Source organism: Coregonus lavaretus (genome assembly GCF_964263955.1).
Source record: "Coregonus lavaretus genome assembly, chromosome: 14".
In the NCBI taxonomy this organism is placed as follows: domain Eukaryota; kingdom Metazoa; phylum Chordata; class Actinopteri; order Salmoniformes; family Salmonidae; genus Coregonus; species Coregonus lavaretus.
The window spans coordinates 27,824,911-27,830,780 of record NC_140001.1 but is presented as its reverse complement, the minus strand read 5'-3'; the positions used below and the strand labels follow the sequence as shown (position 1 = coordinate 27,830,780).

Sequence of the window (5,870 nt, the reverse complement as noted above, 5' to 3'; positions counted from 1 at the left end):
GGCAAGTTGCGTCTCCCACAATGACAGCTTCAACTTGAAAGAACGTATGCTGTCATAATACTGCGTGACAACTTTGTTGCGCCCTTGCAGCTGTTTGTTCAAGTTATTCAGGTGCTCTGTAACATCCACCATAAATGCAAGGTCCTGCATCCATTCTGCGGAATGAAATTCTAACACTGGTTTGCCCTTTTCTTCCATGAACTGTTCAATTTCTTCTCGTAAATCAAAGAAACGCCTCAGCACAGCACCTCGGCTTAACCATCTTACCTCAGTGTGGTATGGCAGGCCATATATGTGGTCTTTCTCTCTGAGAAGGCTGTCAAACTGACGGTGATTCAGGCTTCTGGATCGGATGAAATTAACAGTTTGGATGACCACCTTCATGACGTTATCCATCTTTAATGACTTGCAACACAAAGCCTCCTGGTGCAAAATACAGTGAAAAGTCAAAAAATCACGTCCTCCATTTGTAGATTGCACTTTCTCTCTGAACTTTGTCACAACGCCTGATGATGGCCAGTTGTGCAACATCTGTAATGTCCGTGCTTTCATCAATTGCAACCGAAAACGCAATAAATGACTTTACTTTTTGCTTCAACTGGCTGTCCAAATCCACTGAAAGACCGGAAATCCTGTCTGCAACTGTGTTTCTTGTCAGGCTGATATTTGCAAAAGCCTGCCGCTTTTCAGGGCACACAATCTCCGCTGCCTTCATCATGCATGTTTTTACAAATTCACCCTCACTAAATGGTTTTGAAGCCACTGCGATTTCATTAGCAATGAGGTAGCTAGCTTTCACTGCAGCGTCACTGATGTCTTGGCTGTGAGTAAACACAGACTGCTGTTTCTTCAGACCCGCCAACAGTTCATTCACCTTCTCTCATCTCCGCTGTCCTTGAAAGTTGTCATATTTGTCGGCATGAAGACTCACATAGTGGCGACGAAGGTTATATTCTTTCAGCACTGCATCATGCTCTGAACACACCAAACATACAGCTTTCCCATTCAATTCCGTGAATAAATAGGATGACCATTTTTCTTGGAACACTCTGCACTCTGCGTCCACTTTTCTCTTTTTTGACAGAGACATATTGGGGCAATGAGGGTGCCAAAGCACATAATGTTAAAAGTAGAAGCCGTAATAAATATCGCGGGCAAAACAAAGTAGCTCATTGGCTGCACGTGCTTGACCTACTTGCTCTGCCCCGGTATAAACAGTTTGCTTGCTTAACACAATTGCTATTGCGCCATCCAGTGGACTCAATTGGAACAGCAGTTTATTTTATTGAAAAATTGCAGCGCATTTTTATACTTTACAAATATATATATATATATATATATATATATATTTTATTTTTTTATCATCTCGCGGGCCGGATTAAACCCGTTTGCGGGCCTGACGTTTGACACCCCTGTTCTAGATGGTAGCAGGGTGAACAGGCCGTGGCTCGGGTGGCTGAGGTCCTTGATAATCTTCTTGGTCTTTCAGTGACACCGGGTGCTGTAGATGTCCTGGAGGGCAGGCAGTGTGCCCCCAGTGATGTGTTGGGCTGACCACACCACCCTCTGGAGAGCCCTGCGGTTGTCAGGATTTCTCCAACCAGCTTCCTGTGAACAAGCATGTGTCTACAAATCTGTATGTATTTCCCACCAGTAGATGATGCAACCTTAGATGATATAAGAACCATTTTTATTATTTTCCTTAATTCAAGACTCCAGTCTATCAGTCTCATTGCAGATCACATGAGTAAAGATATGTCTTTGTTTCTCCAAATTATATGATTACTAGCATACACTATTGAACAAAAGTACATAAAAAAGCTTGATTGGATAATGAGAGCCAATGGCACACAACGTCCCCTACTGGGCAGGATGCAGCATGCCATCACCACTGACTTGCCTAATTTCCCTCTCATCATTAGAACAGAAAGCTAGGTCGGTCAATTCTCATAAACCTACACTAATTCCTAGTTGTCATTGTCAGCTTTACTGAATTTAGTGAAATGTGACTAAAGAAATAACTTTTATTTTTTATTTTTTATGTTGACCATCTTCAGTGCACTTTCAGTTTGCTCACTAGAAAGCAGTATAGGTGAACAAAACATGATAAATTATCCACATCTCCCTAGCAGTCTATGACCACACAATATAATGGTTTTTGTCAGATTTTTCCCAAACGTTGTATGTATTTTTGGGTAATTCCCTCCAAAAATTGTTATGTAGGATTCCCTTTTAAATATTCCAACTAAATTTGAGAGCCAACCTGGATATAACAAACATAATATTAAATCATACCAGGATCAATACCACAACACAGCCAGTATTTTTTATGAGTTGTCCTCACAAACAGACTGTTTTACTTAGCACCTGTTGTTTACCCTTTTCACACGTCAGTTCCAAATATCTCTAAAGGTCGCCCCAGCGTTAGTTGTTTTATGCACGCGATGTCAGAATGCACTCACTGCCTGCTAATTATCTATAGGCTATGTTTCAACTTATCAATTTCAAATTATTTTCTTACAAGTTTTATTTTCTAACTTTTTGAATTGAGGTGTTTTCCACCTCATCGATTCACATAGAAGTAGCCCATTTCCGTTTTGCGGACAATTTAATGTTTGAGGCTTTACTGAGCCGGACAAACGTCTCTCTTCGAGGAGAGCCCAAGCACTTCACCAATGTTTCCGCAGATCAAGTATGCAGACATTTGAGCAGTCTTGCACGAACTGACACATTTTCTGGCTGGCGCTCGCATTGCCTTAATTGTTTTCCTTACAAATAATAAAACTTTGGACATGTGTGCGTTCCTATCAAAGTAAGTGCCTTATTTTCTGTATATCGTGTTGTCGTTTCTACTGTAGCATGTATGAGACATTATGTATTTACAGTTTTATTCACGTTTTCAAGTACTGGTGACAAATAATGCATTCCGATTATTGCATATATTGTAATGGACACATATGATATGTGTAAAATACTTTTGAGGTTGTACTGATTATAATGAGCTAAGCTATGTGTGGCGCCATGTTTGTTGACGTTAGACAATGCATTCTGGGTGTCACGTAAAACATGTCAGACCAAAAATGTTATAATGAGGTGAAGGAATGGTTCACTCTTTCGTGTAACCTTCCGGAAGTGAATGATCGTAGACGACACACGTGTGTAAAATGCATACTGTAAACAGATCAAACTCATCTTGTCTCCTCTTATTATCTTCGGTTGAAGCGAAAAGAAAAAACATGGCGGCGCGGTCAAACTACCCATCGTCAGATAACTTTCGATTTCTAGAAAGTGTTTTACTCAATTATTTCAATCAATGGTGAGCTCACCCGTGATGTAATGAATTATAAATAGTAATTGCTATTAGCTAATTCACATTGTGGTTTGTGTCAGCCGAGAGTTATCTAAATATGACCGCTTGTATTATGTAAATCTTTCCTCAGTTAGTAGGCTGGACACATTACATTTTTAACAACGCATTTTTTCTGATAAGAATTAGTTCATTGCATCTGCCGTGGAGCCCAGTTTCATATTATTACCATATGTCCCAGCTGCTTGCCTTAGTTTTGAAGTAATCACGAAAAAACAGGCCTTATTTTATGGCATTTTTCACCCTGACAGGTAACACTTTTTTGGATACTACATGATTCCATGTGTTATTTCATAGTTTTGATGTTTATACTATTATTGTACAATGTGAAAATAAAGAAAAACCCTTGAATGAGTAGGTGTGTCCAAACTTTTGATTGGTAGTGTATATATATAAATAGTAAAGTACAGATACCCAATTACTTAAGTAGTACTTTAAAGTATTTTTACTTAAAAGACAATTCAGTATAAATAGAAAATGTATTAGTCAGTTAAAACGTGATTATGTTTTTATTGAAATTCATTGTTTTGTCTGAATCACATGACAATTAACATAATAAATGATGTCACAATTAATGTTTTGCATTCTCAGGAGATAGAAGCAGAGTCTACAGACAGTGCAGGGTGGAGAGCAGTTCAGTAAGGTAGATGCTGGTACATGTATTAAGTCAATCATATCAACACAAATGAATGTGTAATGAGCTAACAATAACAGCTCATTTAGCTTAATTGACTAGGTTGACTGGGTATACTCCTTTGCTTTTCAAGTTCAGAGTTTACTTTCAATTGAGATCTTGAATTAGAAGGTTGGACACTACCCATCCCCCAAACTGTTCTTGTTGAACACCACACTTGCTGACATACAGGAATTTATCAAAGCTGCACACACATGTACCATTTTATCAATTGTGGCCACCTCCCTGTTTTCCATTTAGTCCTGCAGAGTCTTCACAAACTGAAGAGGAAGAGGCCCATCAAGAATATGGAATCTCCACTTCAAGACGCCGATCACCCGCTCTTTATCAAAATGCACATTCATATTTTCATAATATTATTTTGGTTCAAGAAATACAATACATGGCCAAAAGTATGTGGACACCTGCTCTCATTCCAAAATCAAGGGCATTAATATGGAGTTGGTCTGCCCTTTGCTGCTATAACAGCCCCCACTCTTCTGGGAAGGCTTTCCACTAGATGTTGGAACATTGCTGCTGGGACTTGCTTCCATTCAGCCACAAGATTATTAGTGAGGTTGGGCACTGATGTTGGGCGATTAGGCCTGGCTCGCAGTCAGCGTTCCAATTCATCCCAAAGGTGTTCGATGAGGTTGAGGTCAAGGCTCTGCAGGCCAATCAAGTTCTTCCACACCGATCATTTCTGTATGGACCTCGCTTTGTGCACGGGGGCATTGTCATGCTGAAACAGGAAAGGGCCTCCCTCAAACTGTTGCCACAAAGTTGGAAGCACAGAATAGTCTAGAATGTCATTGTATGCTGTAGCGTTAAACTTTCCCTTCACTGGAACTAAGGGGCCTAGCCCGCACCATGAAAAACAGCCCCAGACCATTATTCCTCCTCCAGCAAACTTTACAGTTGGCACTATGCATTGGGGCAGGTAGCGTTCTCCTGGCATCCGCCAAACTCAGAGGGGTGTGAATACTTTCTGAAGGTAATATATGTATAGTTTATCGTTATAGTTTTCGTCCTTGGTGTGGATGGCCCTTAACTTCAAAACTTCTAATGGCCAAAACGGCTAAAGTATAAAATGATAAACTGAGTTATGATGATTGATACAGCTGGACTCACCTCTGCACTATGAACATACATGAGATTGTCCACCACCAGGATTTTTCTCACCCCTACAATACAGATGAGGGAGAAATGTGATTATGACATTAATACACAACAATTCAAAATCATGCTAAAGCTTAACTATTGGCAACATAATTGTACACATCTGACAATGAATGGCATCTCTAAATATTCGATATACAGCTTTGTGTCTATGTCTATAAATGAGAGATTGGCAAATATATATTTTTTAAAGCAAAGTATACCTCTAACCTATTTCATTAGAAATGTTACATGTAGCTTTAACACACTAGAGTAGACAATAAAATACAATCAAGGCTACCTGGTATAAGGCTGGAGTCCAGAAACTGACAGAGAGACATTGTGGCCTGACCATGATCCAACCTCCAGTGGGTTAGAACAGCTTCCCCGTCCGCCTGTAAAAAAAGAAAAGGCAAAAGGAAAACTTGCTCATGAATAATAACCACCTCAGTTATGCGAAAAGCTATATACAGCTGCAATGTTAAAAGTGAAAACATGCTGTGTATAGCCCACTTGACCAGTGAATAAAAATCTAACGTTCTATTACCGGCAGTAGCTTTCTTTCACTTTGCTTTAAAAGGAGATATGATTTATCTTTGCTTTCTACATGCAACTCTTTGATTAACAAATAAGTGCAGGTGCTTGCGCAAAACAATATCCCAATCATGAAAT

At 39.6% G+C, this 5,870-nt stretch overlaps 1 long non-coding RNA gene across 1 annotated transcript; it reads left to right on the top strand.

The window, feature by feature from the left end:
- Window positions 1–3,218: 3,218 nt before the first annotated feature.
- LOC311141550 lies at window positions 3,219–5,741 on the top strand. Its single transcript, XR_014614229.1, has 3 exons — window positions 3,219–3,618; window positions 3,959–4,010; window positions 4,302–5,741. It is a non-coding gene; the product is annotated as an uncharacterized lncRNA (long non-coding RNA).
- The last annotated feature ends 129 nt before the right edge of the window (window positions 5,742–5,870 follow it).